At 40.2% G+C, this 19,389-nt stretch overlaps 1 protein-coding gene, 2 long non-coding RNA genes and 1 pseudogene across 3 annotated transcripts in view; 1 reads left to right on the top strand and 3 right to left on the bottom strand.

Annotated features, from left to right (window-relative positions):
- The window catches only part of PPM1E (protein phosphatase, Mg2+/Mn2+ dependent 1E), a 230,065-nt gene that overhangs the window by 81,100 nt on the left and 129,576 nt on the right, over positions 1 to 19,389 (bottom strand). The gene's annotated exons all lie outside the window — the stretch shown is intronic.
- On the bottom strand, positions 3,603 to 19,003 carry LOC144335521 (uncharacterized). Its single transcript, XR_013406431.1, has 3 exons — positions 17,391 to 19,003; positions 11,053 to 11,206; positions 3,603 to 3,936 (listed from the first exon to the last, which is right to left on the bottom strand). It is a non-coding gene; the product is annotated as an uncharacterized LOC144335521 (long non-coding RNA).
- LOC144335498 (small ribosomal subunit protein eS12-like) lies at positions 4,446 to 6,637 on the bottom strand (annotated as a pseudogene).
- Positions 4,909 to 7,158, top strand: LOC144335517 (uncharacterized). Its single transcript, XR_013406427.1, has 2 exons — positions 4,909 to 6,425; positions 7,000 to 7,158. It is a non-coding gene; the product is annotated as an uncharacterized LOC144335517 (long non-coding RNA).

The raw sequence follows: 19,389 nt of genomic DNA on the forward strand, positions 1-19,389 counted from the left end.
TACTAAGTGCTCAATAAAAACTGAACAACCCAGATGCTGGGACTAGGCAGAAAAGTGGTACGTTTATGTCTGTGTGTGTGTGTGTCAGTGTGGCAGGACAATATAAGATTTTAATTTTCATGTGTTCTCCAATTCTTTTTCCCTTTCCTCATTCTAAACAGGTAACCAGGTCTTCAGGTTCCATTATCTACGGAAGATCTATGGAAGATCTCAAAGCAAAAGCTTTGAGAACTGTGAGGGAGACTGGGAAATAGCCTGCTAAACCCAACTTGCCCAAATTGGAAAAATGTTCAGCAACACCAAGGATAGTTGTGATCTGAATCCTACTTCCTGGCTATTCTCCAAGGAAATGGCAAGACCTCAAAGAAGAATGGCTACGTGGAGTACCTTGGGAGGCTGGACTGTAGTTACTGGGGGTTCACAATCAACAGAGACTCTCATGCCTAAGCTTGACCAGAAAAGTAGTAATGTCATAGGACTTGAAGCATGAACTTATTCAATAAGGGTATCAGTCCATGATGGTGATAACTGCAGACAGGTGGGCCCATCTCCTATTTGTTTTCTTTTTTCTTAAAAGATTCTTAGGTTTTTGTGCTACTCATGGGTTGGAGAGGACCAAGGAAGGAAAGGAAGAAACATATTCGTTTCTATGTGTTCCCATAATGACTGATATGAATCTATATTTTACCAGATTGGGCAATTCAAAGTTAAATTTAATTTAATTTATAGGAAGTAAAATAATTTTATATATATTGCACATAAAATTTGTGATGTTATCCAACTAAACATGACAATATGGATCTATATATTTCTAATATACTTTAGTAAACATTTTCCATTGTTCGTTATTTATATTTTTGTGCTTCAAAACCTCTATATCTGAATGATTAAAATTTCTGTATTTTGAAAGACTAAGTTTTTCTTTGGAGGCAAAACAATGACGGCAGTTGATTGTTACTGTCAGTAAGAAGTTCATCATCATAAAAAGTATAATATTGCAAGATAAATTTATAATTTGGATTCAGGAACTGCAAACAAAACATTAAAGGAGTCAGGAGAAAACCAATCTCATTAAGTGTTCCCTAGGAAGGCCTATTCATAGACAGAGACAAATGACTTCTGTGGCAAATGCTTCACATCCCACATGTTAGACTAAATAAATGATACTTAATGGGTGTATTTTATTTTAAAAAAATGATGAGGGATCCCTAGCATCCTAAATCCACCCATACAGTGCAGCATAGCTGGTTTAGCTGAAGAACTTACAGAAGGAAAAAAAAACCACATTTATCTTCCTTCATTTTTCCCCCACAAAGATCTATAACAAACTTTAAATTAATTTGACTGCAACCCTATTTTAGCAGTAAGAATGAAAAAAATTCTTACACTCTTATAACACTCTGAAATTTCCAACCAGCATTAAACTATGCACAGAAATAAGAGCTTACTTCTATAACTCTGTATACAGATCTATTATTTTTTCATATTTTCTCCTTTACCTCACTTTCCATAATTTAGAACATTTTTTAAATCTTTATTACTAATGTATGATACAATCAGTAGTCTGAAATATTAAGCTACATTCCAGAGCAGGAATTTTTAGCAATTATAAAATAATTATATTTTAGATTCATTTTTGATATTTTATTTTATTTTATTTATTTATTTTTGATATGGAGTTTCACTCTTGTTGCCCAGGCTGGAGTGCAATGGCGCAATCCTGGCTCACTGCAACCTCCGCCTCCTGGGTTCAAGCAATTCTCCTGCCTCAGCCTCCCGAGTAGCTGGGATTATAGGCATGTAATGTAACACGCCTGGCTAATTTTGTATTTTTAGTAGAGACAGAGTTTCTCTATGTTGGTCAGGCTGGCCTCAAACTCCCAACCTCAGGTGATCCGCCCACCTCGGCCTCCCAAAGTGCTGGGATTACGGGCGTGAGCCACCATGCCCGGCCTTATTTTATTATTTTTTGAGACAGAGTCTCGCTCTGTTGTCCAGGCTGGAGTACAGCAGGGCAATCTTGGCTCACTGCAACCTCTGCCTCCTGGGTTAAAGTGATCCTGTCTCAGCCCCCCAGGTAGTTGAGACTACAGGCACACACCACCATGCCCGGCTAATTTTTGTATTTTTAGTAGACACGAGGTTTCACCATGTTGGCCAGACTGGTCTCAAAATCCTAACCTCAGGTGATCCGCCTGCCTCAGCCTCCAAACGTGCTGGGATTACAATCGTGAGCCACCACACCCAGCCCATTTTTTATTTTTTAATAGAAAACCCTCAGTAGTTATATGATCAAAAAATGCAATATAATTTCTTCAAAAGGGGAAGAACATTGATAGTTTCCTGACTATTGATCAAAGTCAAGGTGGTGGCTTACATTGATCATATTCACATTTTTTATAATGATAATATTTCTAGTGAATATTTTCCTCCTTGATTTAACCACATCAAACTTTGAAAAAGAACCAAGAATTCAAGAGATTAGATAAGCATACAGCAGGAAAATACATGCATTCATTTCCAAAATGTAAAGCATCTGACGTGGTGGTAAAAGCCTGGATTTTGGAAATTGCTTGGATCTGCTACTTACTAGCTATGTGATTTGGGCAGGTGACTTAATCTCTCTGTGTCTTAGTTTCCCAATCTGTAAAATAGGGAAAATAATATTTATCTCAAAGGATAGTAATGAGGTACATATTTATATTTATATTTTATACTTAGAATTATGTCTGGCACATTGTATACCCTATAGAATAAAGTTCAAGATGAGCATAACCTAGATCCAGCAATCTACTCCCAAGCGTAACTAAAGAAAATTTACAGGTGCATAAGAAAACATTAACAAGAGTATTCATTGCAACGTTGTTTGTAATAGCTCCAAACTGGAACAAAATTACATCAATAAGGAAACAGGTTAAAGAAACTATAGTACAAGCACACCTCAAAGCTACTGTGGGTTCAGCTCCAGGTTACCACAATAAAGCAAGTATTGCTTTATTGCAAAGTAAAAATATTGCAATAAAGTGAGCTGCATGAAATTTTTTGTTTCCCAGAGCATATAAAAGTTATGTTTACATTATACTGTAGTCTATTAAGTGTACAATAGCATGATGTCTAAAAAATATTCATACCTTAATTTAAAAATACTTTATGGCTAAAAAATGCTCACGATCATCTGAGACTTCAGAGTGTGATAAATTTTTTTTTTGTTTTTTTTTTTTTGAGACAGAGTCTCGCTCTGTCCCCCAGGCTGGAGTGCAGTGGCGCGATCTCCACTCACTGCAACCTCTGCCTCCCGCGTTCACGCCATTCTCCTGCCTCAGCCTCCCAAGTAGCTGAGACTACAGGCGCCCGCCACTAGGCCCAGCTAATTTTTTTGTATTTTTAGTAGAGACGGGGTTTCACCGTGTTAGCCAGCACGGTCTCGATCTCCTGACCTCGTGATCCACCTGCCTCGGCCTCCCAAAGTGCTGGGATTACAGGTGTGAGCCACCGCGCCCGCCCTGTGATAAGCTTTTCGCTGGTGGAAGGTCTTGCTTCCACGTTGATGGCTGCTGACTGATCAAGGTGGTGGTTGCTGAAAGTTGGAGTGACTGCGGCAATTTCTTTCTTTCTTTCTTTTTTTTTTTTTTTCCTGAGATGGAGTCTTGCTTTGTCTCCCAGGCTGGAGTGCATGGAGTGCAGTGGTGTGATCTCCGCTCTCTGCAAGCTCCATCCCCCGGGTTCATGCCATTCTCCTGCCTCAGCCTCCTGAGTAGCTGGGACTACAGGCACCCACCACTACACGCGGCTAATTTTTGTATTGTTAGTAGAGAGGGGGTTTCACCGTGTTAGCCAGGATAGTCTCGATCTCCTGACCTCGTGATTCACCCACCTCGGCCTCCCAAAGTGCTGGGATTACAGGCAGTGAGTCACCACGCCCGACCAGGGCAATTTCTTAAAATAAGACAACAGTAAGGTTTCCCACATCTATTGACTCTTCCTTTCACAAAATATTTCTCTGCAGCATACAGTGCTGGTTGACAACATTTTACCCACAGTAGAACTTCTTTCAAATTGGAGTCAATCCTCTCAAATACTGCCACTGCTTTATCAACTAACTTTATGTGATATTCTAAATCCTTTGTTATTACTTCAACAATGCTCACATCACCTACACTAGTAGATTCCATGTTAAGAAACCACTTTCTCTGTTCATCCATAAGAAGCAACTCCTCATCCCTTTTTTTTTTTTTTAGAGACTGTGTCTCACTATGTTGCCCAGGTTGGTCTTGAACTCCTGGCCTCAAGTGATCCTCCTACCTCAGCCTCCTGTGTAGGTGGGACTACAGGTGCCCACCACTGTATCCTGTTTAGGGTAGAACTATTAATTCTCTCTCTTTTAGTTATCTTGCTATTTCTACCAAATCTGCAGTTACTTCCTCCAATAATGTCTTGAACCCCTCAAAGTCATCCATGAGAGTTGGAATCAACTTCTTCCAAATTTCTGTTAATGTTGATATTTTAACCTCCTCTCATGGATCATGAATTTTCTTTTTTTTCTTGAGGACCATGAGCTGTAGTTTTATGGGTTCATTTCTTGCATTTGAAGTACTCTTCGATGACACCTTTGGCTTGAGATTCTTTGCCATAGTCCTTACCTACTACACAACTGCAACCAACCACTTTACAGGTTTTTCCCCCTCTGTCAATTTTACAGAAGCCTACCTTTTCCCCTACTTTCTGGTCAACCTTAATTAGGGTGATACAGTGTTCAGCACGAAGTGCCTCCGCCAACGTGACATACACAGGCTCATCACAGATGGATGCAAGCACACAAAGCCTTATCTAAGGTTTTGGCAGCTTTGCAAATTCTATGTGATAGGTCATCATGCTTGAGGGCGGTCTTCAGCACCTCTTATGAAATAGTTTTTTTTTTTTTTTTTTTTTTTTTTGGAGACAGGCTCTGTCACCAAACTGGGGTGTAATGGCACAATTATAATTCACTGCAGCCTCAAATTCCTGGGCTCAAGTAATCCTCCCACCTCAGCCTCCTGAGTAGCTGGAACTATAGATGCACACCATGACACCTCTCTAATTTTTTTTTCATTCTTTTTTGTTTTTACTTTATTTTCTTTTTATATTATACTTCAAGTTCTGGGGTACATGTGCACAACATGCAGGCTTGTTACATATGTATACATGTGCCGTGTTGGTTTGCTGCACCCATTAACTCGTCATTTACATTAGGTATTTCTCCTAATGCTATCCCTCCCCCATCCTCCCACCCCACAACAGGCCCTAGTGTGTAATGTTCCCCGCCCTGTGTCCAAGTGTTCTCATTGTTCAATTCCCACCTATGAGTGAGAACATGCAGTGTTTGATTTTCTGTCCTTGCGATAGTCTGCTCAGAATGATGGTTTCCAGCTTCATCCAGGTCGCTACAAAGGACATGAACTCATCCTTTTTTATGGCTGCATAGTATTCCATGGTGTATATGTGCCACATTTTCTTAATCCAGTGTATCATTGATGGACATTTGGGTTGGTTCCAAGTCTTTGCTGTTGTGAACAGTGCTGCAATAAACATACGTGTGCATGTGTCTTTATAGTAGTATGATTTATAATCCTTTGGGTATATACTCAGTAATGGGATTGCTGGGTCAAATGGTATTTCTAGTTCTAGATCCTTGAGGAATAGCCACACTGTCTTCCACAACGGTTGAACTAGTATACACTCCCACCAACAGTGTAAAAGCATTCCTATTTCTCCACATCCTCTCCAGCACCTATTGTTTCCTGACTTTTTAATGATCGCCATTCTAACTGGTATGAGATGGTATCTCATTGTGGTTTTGATTTGCATTTCTCTGATGACCATTGATGATGAGCATTTTTTCATGTGTCTGTTGGCTGCATAAATGTCTTCTTTTGAAAAGTGTCTGTTCATATCCTTTGCCCACTTTTTGATGGGGTTGTTTGATTTTTTCTTGTAAATTTGTTTAAGTTCTTTGTAGATTCTTTGTAGATTTTTTCTTTTGAGATGGAGTCTCGCTCTGTCACCCCTAGGCTGGAGTGCAGTGTCACAATCTCAGCTCACTGCAACCTCTGCCTCCCAGGTTCAAGTGATTCTCCTGCCTCAGCCTCCTAAGTAGCTGGGATTACAGGCGTGTACCACCACACCTGGCTAATCCTTGTGTTTTTTTAGTAGAGACAGAGTTTCACCACATTGGTCAGGCTGGTCTCGAACTCCTGAACCCACGATTCACCTGCCTCAGCCTCCTAAAGTGCTGGGATTACAGGCATGAGCCACCGTGCCCAGCTGACACCTCGCTAATTTTTTAATTTTCTGTAGCAACAAGGTCTTGCTGTGTTGTCCAGGTTGGTTGGGAACTCTTAGGCTCAAATGATCCTCCTGCCTCCGCCTCCCAAAATGCTAGGATTACAGTTATGAGCCACTGTCCTCAACCTTGTATTCTTAACATCCATTACATCTTCAGCAGCAATGACTTTCTCAGCCATGGTGGTGGGCTACAGGTGAAGCCTAATCTTGAACATAGCTGAGCCCCTGCCTGTGCATGACTCAGCAGTGGCAAAGCACAAATGTACTTAATGGCATCTAGAATGGTGAATCCTTTCCAGAAAGTTTTCAACTTATTTGCCTATATCCATTAGAGAAATCACTATGGCAAATATAGCCTTATAAAATGTTTTTCTTAAAACATGACTTAAACATCAAAATTACTCTTTGATCCATGGTCTGCAGAATGGGGATGTTGTGTTAATAGACATGAAAAGATTAATTTCCCTGTACATCTCCATCAGAGCTCTTGGGTGACCAGGTGCATTATCAACTGGCAGTAGCATTTTCTTTTTTTCTTTTTTCTTTTTTTTTTGAGATGGAATCTTGCTCTGTTGCCCGGGCTGGAGTGCAGTGGCCAGATCTCAGCTCACTGCAAGCTCCGCCTCCCGGGTTTATGCCATTCTCCTGCCTCAGCCTCCTGAGTAGCTAGGACTACAGGTGCCCGCCACCTCGCCCGGCTAGTTTTTTTTTTTGGTATTTGTTAGTAGAGATGAGGTTTCACCGTGTTAGCCAGGATGGTCTCAATCTCCTGACCTCATGATCTGCCCGTCTCAGCCTCCCAAAGTGCTGGGATTACAGGCTTGAGCCACCGTGCCCAGCTGGCAGTAGCATTTTCAAAGGAATCTTTTTTTTCTGAGCAGTAGGTCTCAACAGTGGGTTTAAAATATTCAGTAAAACATGCTATAAACAGATGTGCTGTCATCCAGGCCTTTCAGTTCCATTTACAGAGCACAAGCAGAGTAGATTTAGTGTAATTCTTAAGGGCCCTAGGAATTTCAGAGTGTTAAATGAGGATGAACTTCAATTTAAAGTTACCAGCTGCATTAGCCCCTGATAAGAGAGGCAGCCTGTCCTTTGAAGCTTTGAAGTCAAGCACTGACTTATCCTCTCTAGCTATGAAAGTCCTAGATAGCATCTTCTTTTAATAGAAGGCTGTTCTGCCTACATTGAAAGTCTGTTGCCTAGTGTAGCCACCTTCATAAATGATCTTAGCTAGATCTTTTGGATAATGCTGCAGGGTCTACCTCAGCACTTACTGCTTCACTGTGCACTTTTAAGTTATGGAGCTGGCTTCTTTCCTTAAACTCACGTACCAACCTCTGCTGGCTTTAGACTTCTGCAGCTTCTTTTTATTTTATTTATTTATTTGAGATGGAGTCTAGCTCTGTTGCCCAGGCTGGAGTGCAGTGGTGCAATCTCGGCTCACTGCAACCTCCACCTCCCAAGTTCAAGCAATTCTCCTGCCTCAGCCTCCCGAGTAGCTGGGACTACAGGCGTGCACCACCATGCCTGGCTAATTTTTGTATTTTTAGTAGAGACGGGGTTTTACCATATTGGTCAGGCTGGTCTTGAACTCCTGACCTCAAGTGATCCACCCACCTCGGCCTCCCAACGTGTTGGGATTACAAACATGAGCTACCGCGCCTGGCCAGACTTTTGAAACTTCTGACCTCATACTTTGTACAATTGAAGAGAGTTAGAGCCTTGCTCTGGATTAGGCTTTGGCTTAAGGGAATGTTGCTTCTGGTTCAATCTTCTCTTCAGACCACTAAAACTTTATATCATCAATAAAGCTGTTTCGCTTTCTTTTTCTTTTTTGAGACAGGGTCTCGCTCTGTCACTGAAGTGCAGTGGTGTGGCTATGGTTCACTTCAGTCTCCATCTCCCAGCTCAGGCAGTACCCCCACCTAAGCCTCCTGAGTAGCTGAGAGTACAGGTGCGTGTTGCCATGCTCAGCTGTTTTTTTTTTTTTTTTTAATTTTTTGTAGAGATGGGGGTCTCACTGTTGCCAGCATTGGTCACAAACTCCTGGGCTCAAGTGATCTTCCCACTTTAGCCTCCCAAAATTTTGGAATTACAGGCATGAGCCACCACACGTGGCCTGTTTCACTTTCTTATCATTCATGAGCTCACTGGAGTAATTTTTTTGAACAACTTTTCCTTTGCATTCACAACTTATGTAACTTTAGTGCAAGAGCCCTTGCATTTGGCCTATTTTGGATTTTGACGTTTTCCTCACTAAGCTTAATCATTTCTAGCTTTTGAATTAAAGTGAGAGACTTTACTCTTCCTTTCACTTGAACACAGCCCATTGTAGGGTTATTGATTGGCCTAATTTCAATAGTGTTGTGTCTCAGAGAACAGAGAGGCCCAGGGAAAGGGGAGAAAAGGATGGGGAAATAGCCAGTTGGTGAAATAGTCAGAACACACAGTATTTATAAAGTTCGCTGCCTTATATGTGTGCAGTTTGTGGTGCCACTCCCCAAAATTACAATAATAACATCAAAGATCACCGACTACAGATGGCCATAACAGATATAATAATAATAAAAAGTTTGATATATTGCAAGAATTACCAAAATGTGACAGAGGCATGAAGGGATCACATACTGTTGAAAAAATGGTGCCAACGGACTTGTTGAACACAGGGTTGCCACAGACCTTGAATCTGTGAAAAAATGTAGCATCTGTGAAGAGCAATAAAGCAAAGCACAATAAAATGAGGAATGTCTGTATTATCAAACAATGGTTTACTCCACAACAGTTGAAATGAATGATCTAGAGCTAAATATATCAACTCAAATAAATTTCAAATACAGAAAATATAAGTTGTAAAAAGAATATGGGGTATACTTTTTTCAAAAACACATTGAACAATTATAATGGTTTAATGTATTTAAATAATGTGTGTATGTGTGTTTGTGTGTTTATGTATGTGTGTGTGTTTATACACTCACATGTGGAAAATATGCATGGGAAGGCTCAATGAAGCTCTTGAAGGAAGCTCTATGGGTCCCTAAGATCCTTCTTGAAAACAGTCAAAACTATTTTCATAATAGTACTAAGAAGTTATTGTGGTGACACTTTCACTGATGGTGCAAAATCAGTTATGGGTAAAACTGCTGGCACCTGAACACAAATCCAAATCCATGCAGTGTCACCAAACTATACTAGTAGTCATGACACTTTTTACTATCATTCACTTGCAGGAAAAATAAATGCTTTAAATCCAGCGTCACTTAAGAATGTTCTTGATAAAATGGTAATAATCACTAATTTTATTAAGTTTGCCTCTTGAATCAATTTTTTTAAATAGACTTTATTAAAATTAGCCAGGTGTGGTGGCACACACCTGTTGATCCCAGCTACTTGGGAGGCTGAGGCACGAGAATTGCTTGAACCCAGGAGCTTGAGGTTGCAGGGAGCTGAGATTGCACCACTGCACTCCAGCCTGGGCAACAAAGCGAGACTCCGTCTCAAAATAAATAAATACATAGACTTTATTTTTGTTTTTTGGTGATTTTTCTGGTTTTTTTGAGACAGGGTCTTGATTTGTTGCCCAAGTTGGAGTGCAGTGGTGTGATCATGGTTCACTGCAACTTGAACTCTTGAGCTCAAGGGATCCTACCACTTCAGTCTCCCAAGTAGCTGGGGCTACAGGTGTTTGCCACCACATCTGGCTAATTTTTAAAATTATTTTTGTAGAAACAGGATTTCACTATGTTGCCTAAGCAGGTCTTGAACTCCTGGTCTCAGGAGTTCTTCCACCTCAGCCTCCCAAAGTGCTGTGATTATAGGCATGAGCCACCATGCCTGGCCAAAAACAGACTTTAAGAGCAGTCTTAGGTTCACAGCAAAATTAAGCATAAAGTACAGAGAGTTCCCATATATCCCCTGTGCCCATACACCCACCAGCCTCCCTCCCTATCAACATCCCATATCAGAGTGGTACATTTGTTATAATCAATGAACCACATTGACACATTATTACCCAAAGTCCATAGTTTACACTAAGTTTCACTCTTGATGTACATTCTCTGGGTTTTGATAAATGTATAACATATATCCATCTTTATAGCATTGTACAGAATAGTTTCACTGCCCTAAAAATCCTCTGGGTTCTGTCTACTCATCCGTTTCCTCAATCCCTGAAAACCACTCATCTGTTTGCTGTCTCCAAAGTTTCGCCTTTTTCCAGAATGTTATATAGTTGCAATCATACATAGGCATCCTTTTCATATTGGCTTCTTTCACTTGAATATGCATTCAAGCTTACTCCATGTCTTTCATGGCTCGATGACTCATTTCTTTTCAGAGCTAAATAATATTCCATTGTCTGGACGCACCACCATTTGTTTATCCATTCACCTCCTAAGGACATCTTGGTTCCTTCCAAGTTGTGATAATTATGCATAAAGTTGCTATAAACATTTCTGTGCGGTATTTTTTGTGGGCATAAGTTTTTAAATCACTTGGGTAAAAACCAATGAATATGATTGCTGGATCATATGGTAAGAGTACATTTCATTTTGTGAGAAATTGCCAAACTTCTTCCAAAAGTGGCTGTACTTTTTGTCTTCCAACCAGCAATGAATGAGAGTTTTTGTTGCTCCACATCCTTGCCAGCATTTGGTGGTGTCAGGGTTTTGGATTTTTATCATTCTAATAGGTGTGTAGTGTTATCTCATTATTCTTTCAATTTGCTAAGACGTATTGATGTTGAGCGTTGTTTTTTTTTTTTTTTTTTTTTTTGAGACGTTGTCTCACTCTGTCGCCCAGGCTGGAGTGCAGTGGCGCAATCTCAGCTCACTGCAAGCTCCGCCTCCCGGGTTCACGCCATTCTTCTGCCTCAGCCTCCGAATAGCTGGGACTACAGGCGCCTGCCACCACGCTGGACTAATTTTTTTTTTTTTTTTTTTTTTTTTTTTTTAGTAGAGATGGGGTTTCACCGTGTTAACCAGGATGGTCCCAGTCTCCTGACCTCATGATCCGCCCGCCTCGGCCTTCCAAAGTGCTGGGATTACAGGCGTGAGCCACCGTGCCGGTCGATGTTGAGCATTTTTTCACATGTTTATTTGCCATACAAAAATCTGTTTTGTGCCGGGCGCGGTGGCTCAAGCCTGTAATCCCAGCACTTTGGGAGGCCGAGATGGGCGGGATCACGAGGTCAGGAGATCGAGACCATCCTGGCTAACACTGTGAAACCCCGTCTCTACTAAAAAATACAAAAAAAACTAGCCGGGAGAGGTGGCGGGAGCCTGTAGTCCCAGCTACTGGGGAGGCTGAGGCAGGAGAATGGCGTGAACCCCGGAGGCGGAGCTTGCAGTGAGCTGAGATCCGGCCACTGCACTCCAGCCTGGGCGACAGCGCGAGACTCCGTCTCAAAAAAAAGAAAAATAAATAAATAAATAAAATAAAAAATAAAATAAAAAATTCTGTTTTGGTAAAGTGTCTGTACTTCTTTGGTAAAGTGTGTGTTCAGATCTTTTGCCCATGTTTAAATTGGGTTGTCCATTTTCTTATTGTTTTAAGAGTTCTTTGTATATTTTGGCTAACATGTTTTTATCAGATATGTCTTTTGCAAATATTTTCTCCAGTCTGTAGCTTGCCTTCTCAGTTTCCTGACAGTGTCCTTTGCAGTGCATAAATTTATTTATTATCATTTTATTATTATTATTTTTTGAAACAGGGTTTCTCTTGCTCTGTCACCCAGGCTGGAGTGCAGTGGTGTGATCATGGCTCACTGCAACCTCCAATCATTGGGCTCAGGCAATCTTCTTGCCTCAGCCTCCTGAGTAGCTGGGACTATAGGCATGCACCAACATTCCTAGCTATTTTACATTTTTTATAGAGATGGGGGTCTTGCTATGTTTACCAGGCTGGTCTCAAACTCATGGCCTCAAGCAATCCTCCCGCTTCAGCCTCCCAAATTGCTAGGATTATAGGCATGAGCCACCATGCCGGCCTTGAAATATTTCAAAATTAAAATATAACACAAGCATGTATCCTAATTTTTACCTAAGTATAAATTTTCCCCTCTGCAGTTTAGAATCTGTATAGTTTGGCACAGAGCCTAGTGCATTTCTGTGCTCAGTCTTTGTTTTATAGAAAGATGTAAAACATGGCCAGGCACGGTGGCTCACACCTGTAATCCCAGCACTTTGGGAGGCCAAGGCAGGCAGATCACTTGAATCCAGGAGTTTGAGACCAGCTTGGCCAACATGGCAAAACCCTGTCTCAACTAAAAATACAAAAATTAGCCAGGCATGGTGGCACATGCCTGTGATCCCAGTTATTTGGGTGGCTGAGGCATGAAAATCACTTGCACCTGGGAGGTGCAGGTTGCAGTGAACTGAGATCTCGCCACTGCCTCTCCAGCCTGGGTGACAGAGCAAGACTCTGTCTCAAAAAAAAAAAAAAAAAAAAAAAAAAAAAAAAAAAAGAAAGAAAGAAAAAGAAAAAAGAAAAAAATGTAAAATATAATAGAAAAACTGATTATATGGTTCAATATATGTTCCTTTCCAAATAGAGCAGCTTCATCCAAAGGAAAAAGAACCAACAAAAATAGAGATCATGAGTATAAAATGTGGTATAAAATGTGTAACTATTTCCATTTCGTATAGTCTGCAATTTTTAATTAAGAAAGACTCATTAAAATGATATATATCTGGCCAGGTGCAGTGGCTCACGCCTGTAATCCCAGCACTTTGGGAGGTTGAGATGGGTGGGTCACAAGGTCATGAGTTTGAGACCAGTCTGGCCAATATGGTGAAACCCCGTCTCTACTAAAAAAATACAAAAATTAGCTGGGCATGGTGGCATGCACCTGTAATCCCAGCTACTCAGGAGGCTGAGGCAGGAAAACTGCTTGAACCCGGGAGGTGGAAGTTGCAGTGAGCCAAGGTTGCATCACTGCACTCCAGCCTGGGCAACAGAGCAAGACTCCATCTCAAAATAATAATAATAATAATAATAATAATAAATCCATTTGCAGAGAGGCTTACTGATTCATTCGTTTAAAATTTATTTAATTTCACCGGGCGCGAGTGGCTCATGCCTGTAATCCCAACACTTCAGAAGGCTGAGGTGGGCAGATCACCTGAGGTCGGGGGTTTGAGACCAGCCTGACCAACATGGAGAAACCCCATCTCTACTAAAAATACAAAATTAGCTGGGCGTGGTGGTGCATGTAATCCCAGTTGCTCGGGAGGCTAACACAGGAGAATCACTTGAACTGGGGAGGCAGAGGTTGCGGAAAGCCGAGATCACGCCATTGCACTCCAGCCTAGGCAACAAGAGCAAAATTCCGTCTCAAAAAAAGAAAAGAAATTATTCAATTTTAACTACGTGTTAGTCCCTGTGTTAAGTACTAAGGATACAGAGGTAAATGAGAAAAGGTCCTTGCCATTATGGAGCTCACAGTTTAAAGAATCTTGGTAAAGAATTAACACAAAATGTGAAAAATATTATACAAGGCATGTACAAAGGGATATGAGATAATACTCAAAGAGTATTTAAGAGAGCTGGGAAAGGTTTCTGAGATAGGATAACATCCAAGCTGGGAGCTGAATAGTGAGAATACAACAGATAGAAAAGAGATTAAAATGCATTCCAGGCAGGAATGAAAAAACATTCATGTATATATATATATGTATGTATGTTTATATACACACATACATACAGTTGATCCTCATTATATGCAGGGTCTGTATTTTCTAATCCACATAGTCACTAAAATTTATTTGTAACCCCTAAGTCAATACTTTCACAGTAATTCATGGACATGTACAGAGTGGCAAAAACTCGAGTTAACTGAAGCATAACACATTCCCAGCTCAGGTCAAAGTGATGTTTGTTTCGCCTTCTTGTTTTAGCTCTCATAGTATCCTTTTCTCCGTCTCTTTCACGCTATGTTTTTCATATTTTTATGGTTTGTGCTGATAACTTTGCTGTTTACAACATTCCCCATGCATAATGCTGATATGCTATCTAGTGTTCCGATGCATAACAAGGTTATGAGGTGCCTTATGAAAAAAAATAGTTGTGTTAAATAACCTTAACTCTTGGCCTTGAGTTCAGTGTTAATGAATCAACAATAGATATTTAATAAGGTATCTTTAAGCAGAAACACACATAAAACAAGGTTGTATTGACCAGTTGATAAAAACGTCATGAACAGAGGCTCACAGGAACCTAACCCTCTATTTCCTCTAGGAGCAATGCTTCTATATTCACTGATTCAGTGTTTGTGGTAACTTTATAGAACATAACTACTGTAAATTGAGAAGCAACTGTGTGTTTATTTACTAATTAACACGTTTCGTCAAATACAATTTATTTACAGAAACCACTGATTACTTTGATTAGATACACATAGCATATTACCTCATCCTGAATAAGTAATGAATAACCAACTATACTGAAGATAACTGACATCTTATCATGCATAGCCTTTAAAACCATCACTTTAAAAATAAGCACGGTATTATGAGGTATTTTGAGGTTTCTAGTAAGGGCAATAATATCTCACATAAAGATAGTTATATACTTGCAACCATATAAGAGTAGAGTAGAAATATACAGAAGCAGATGTGGCACAATTTTAACAATTTAGTATTTCTACTAAGTATAATTGTGGATAGTGGCAAAAGCAGTATGGTAAATTACAACTGCAGTAGAAAAAAATCTAAAATGATTATTTTTGTTTTGTTTTGTTTTGTTTTGAGATGGACTCTCACTCTGTTGCCAGGCTGGAGTGCAGTGGCACGGTTTCGGCTCACTGCAACTTCCGCCTCCTGGGTTCAAGCAATTCTCCTGCCTCAGCCTCCCAAGTAGCTGGGACTACAGGCACATGCCACCACGCCCGGCTAATTTTTATATTTTTAGTAGAGATGGAGTTTCACCATGTCGGCCAAGCTGGTCTTGAACTCTTGACCTCGTGATCCGCCCGCCTCAGCCTCCCAGAGTGCTGGGATTACAGGCATGAGCCACTGCGCCCGGCCTAAAATGATTTTTAAAAAGCTTTCCTCAATCAATTAACAGAACTGAACTGTGATTTTCTGAAAGTGATTCCAATGAACAAATACCATATAAACTCCCACACACAGACTTGCTCATTATAATAAAAAAGAAGCAAGTAATATCCTTAAGAAGTTAAGCTGGTATAAGGTTAATCTTTATAGAAAAGTAGAACAAGCAAGTTATACAATTTAATATTAGGTCTTGATAAAGACTTTTTAATATTAACACTTCCTGTTATAATGATTCTAATAACTTCGAAGAACATAATTCACAATTTCACATTTCCTTTATATTAAAGAAAATTAAAAAAAGAAACAAATCTAAGAAAACACATAGACCCTGAAGTCATGATTGAGAATGATGCCATAAACCCATACCTGTCTAAAATGTTACATTTTAAATTCATAATGACACTTCTTCTATCTCTTGCTGAATGGCCCGTACCTCTTAAATGACATTCAACTATCTAATAATAAAGAGCTACATATTATGAATTTTAAATATCCATTTGCAGTTTTGGAAGATAATTGGCAGAAACTGATGAGGTTGACAATGCCAAAAGTTTTCTGCTGATTTCAAATACTATTTTAAAACAGGAAATAAATGAGGGTGAAAATCATTGTTTAAAGAGAAGAGTCCTGACTGAGTGTGGTGGCTCACACATGTAATCCCAGCATTTTGGGAGGCTGAGGCAGGTAGATCTCAAGGTAAGGAGTTTGAGACCAGCCTGGTCAAGATGGTGAAACTCCGTCTCTACTAAAAATACAAAAATTAGCTGGGAGCGGTGGCGGGTGCCTGTAATCCCAGCTACTCGGGAGGCTGAGGCAGGAGAATCACTTGAACCCAGGAGGTGGAGGTTGCAGTGCACCGAGATTACACTACTGCACTCTAGCCTGGGTGACAGAGCAAGACTCTGTCTCAAAAAAAAAAAAAAAAAAAAAAAAAGAGAGAAGAGTCCAAAAGGGAACAAGACATCAATATTCCCTAATGCAAGGAAAAAAAAAAAAAACAGAAGAAGTTTTCATTGTATGTATAGTGTGTAATTGTAAAGCCAGTTCCATGGATACCATTTACTTATAGCCAATGCTTAAATTTGTATCTTCCAGTCATACCGCTCTTCTGAACTTCAGGTTCTTATATCCAATCATACATGCTCAATATTTCCACTTGAATAGGCAATTTTAAGGGTCTAAAACCAATCTCTTGATTTTTCCCTTTAAGCTTGCTCTTCTCCATCTTAGTAAGTGGCAATTCCATTCTTCCAGTTGCTCAAGTCAGAATCATTGAATTTATCCTTCCTTGATTCTTCCCTTCACATACACCACATAAACAAATCCTATTGTTTCTTCTCTCAAAATATATCCAGAACCTGACCACTTATCACTGTCTCCAAGACTACCTCCCTGGTCTAAGCCATCATTATTTCTCACCTGGACAACTAACTACTACTAATTCTTTCCCCTTTTCTACCTTCTTTCCTCCTACTCTAGTCTCCACACAGCACCCAGAGTGATCCATTAAAAATGCAAATCAGATCATGTCCTTCCTCTGCTCAAATCCTCTATTGCCTTCCCATCTCACTCAGGGAAAAATTCAAAATCCTGACCATGGCTTACCAGACCCTACTTGATCTAATACACTGCCAGCTCTCTGATTTTGTTTTCTAATACTATTCTTTCACTTTTGTTCCAAGTCACACAAATCTCTCTGTCATTCCTCAAACCTGCTGAGCCTTCTCTTACCTAACTGTCTCTACACTTATTGATTCCTCTGCCTAGAAAGCTTTTCACCCAGATAGCCACATCATTCATGTGTTCACTTATTTCAGATCTCTACTTTTAAGAATAAAAATCAGGCTGGGTGCGGTGGCACACGCCTGTAATCCCAGCACTTTGGGAGGCCGAGGTGGGCAGATCACCTGAGGTCAGGAGTTCGAGACCAGCCTGGCCAACGTGGCGAAACTCCGTCACTACTAAAAATACAAAAATTAGCCGGGCATGGTGGTGTGCACCTATGATCCCAGCTACTTGGGAGGCTGAGACAGGAAAATCACTTGAACCCAGGAGGTGGAGGTTGCAGTGAGCCAAGACTGCACCATTGCACTCCAGCCTGGGCAACAGAGTGAGACTACATCTCAAAAAAAAAAAAAAAAGGCCTCACCTCACTTAGGAGGTATGAGGTCAATAAGCCTAAATCCCAATAATTTAATAATTAATGCTATAGTAATTGTGTTTAAATTTGCTACCTAGGATGCACAGAGCTTTATATATGCAGTGGTAACATTTTTATAATTTAAAGTGTAATTCCTATTTGAGGACATTTAAAAATATATTTTTAATAGACTTTTTAAGAGCAGTTTTAGGTTCACAGCAAAATTGAAGGAGAAGTACAGAGCGTTCCCATATACCCTTTGCCCCCACACATGCACAGCCTCCCCACCACTAGGCATCCCAGCCTCAGGCAACTACTAACTTGCTTTCTATCTCTATAGATATGCTCGTTCTGAACCTTTCATATGTAATCTTTTGCATGTGGCTCTTTCACTTAGCATAATGTTTTTGAAGTTCATAGATGTTGAAGCATGCATCATTTGTTCTTTTTAATTGCTTAGTAATATTCCACTGTATGGATGTTTAGAGTGTACCAAATGGACCTTATCTTTCTTGTGTGTCAGAAAAGAGGAAACCTCAATTAATGCCAGTAATTGAAGCTAGTAAAGGCAAAAGAGGAAATAAAAAAAAATGGAATTGTGGCTGAGTAAAGTCTGTTTCTAGCAGAGATGGGGAAAGTCAAGCTCTAGAACATTAACCATAGGTAGAGGAACCTGCCCTGGCTGTGGGAATTCAAACTCTTTCCACAGGATCCTGTGACCTGAGTTTGTTCACTACCACTTGGCTTGTTATAAAGAGGAGGGTGTGGTCATGGCAGCCAGACTCTACATCTATATGAACAAATCTGGCCTACTTTTTCCAGGCGTACTAGGGAAAGACAGCTCCTTATATAATTAAATAGTATAGTTAAATGCAATAATATTTTAAAGCAACATTCATCTGATGACTTCTGTCAAAAAGAAAAGGAAGATCAAGCATATGTGTTTCTCCACTCCCCTAATAAAATGATGCAACATAATTTAAAAGGTTTAAATTCTCAAGGACAATCAAACAGAAGATAGAGTACATAGCATGTTTTACAGTGGATAACATATTTTTGGGAAAGGGAGAACAAATGGAGGAGTGGTATCTGACTTATTACAGTGGAGGAAGCTATAATCTCAGGAAATTACAAAGGGGGACACTGGTGAGAAGAAAGCCAATTTGTCCCCAAAGAATCTAGGAAAGCCTCTGACCTTGGAAGTACCAAGTGGGTGAAGAGGAAGCACAAAGTGAAAAACCAAGATAAGAGTCTGTGTATGTGAACAGTTGATTCTCCTCCCTACTCCCATGTGTAGAATGCCAGCAGCTAAGTGTACACACCCCTGACTTGGTTGGAGAATGGCAGTTTATCCTCTAGAGAAATTGAAGAGGCATGTTGCAGACTTGAGGACACTAGGCAGAATAGAGAGTAGACGTAGGACAGATAGATAGAAAACAAAGGGATTTCTTTAAATACCAAGGCGTGGGACTTAATTCCCCTACCCACTCTCCCACTCCACCCCACCAATGACCCCAAACACTTGCACTTTATTGCCCAGGCCAGAAATTGTAAGTCTTTTTGGAGGCACTGCACAATCTGAGAGAAAAGATCCTCTTCATAATAATAATAATGTCCATCCTAACACCCAAAAGTAAGGCTTATTCCTTACTTACTCCACAATTAGTTTTATTCCTAAAGAGCTTTTAATCTATTTAAAATAAATATGCACAAACTACCAAAGGTCATCCGACATGTGAGAAAATCCTTTAACATGAAAGATTAAAATCAGATGTCAAAAGAGCTATTTGCTATTTAAAATAAGATTGTTGGCTGGGTGCAGTGGCTCACGCCTATAATCCCAACACTTTGGGAGGCCGAGGCAGGCAGATCACC

Source organism: Macaca mulatta, chromosome 16 (assembly GCF_049350105.2).
Source record: "Macaca mulatta isolate MMU2019108-1 chromosome 16, T2T-MMU8v2.0, whole genome shotgun sequence".
Taxonomy (NCBI): Eukaryota; Metazoa; Chordata; class Mammalia; order Primates; family Cercopithecidae; genus Macaca; species Macaca mulatta.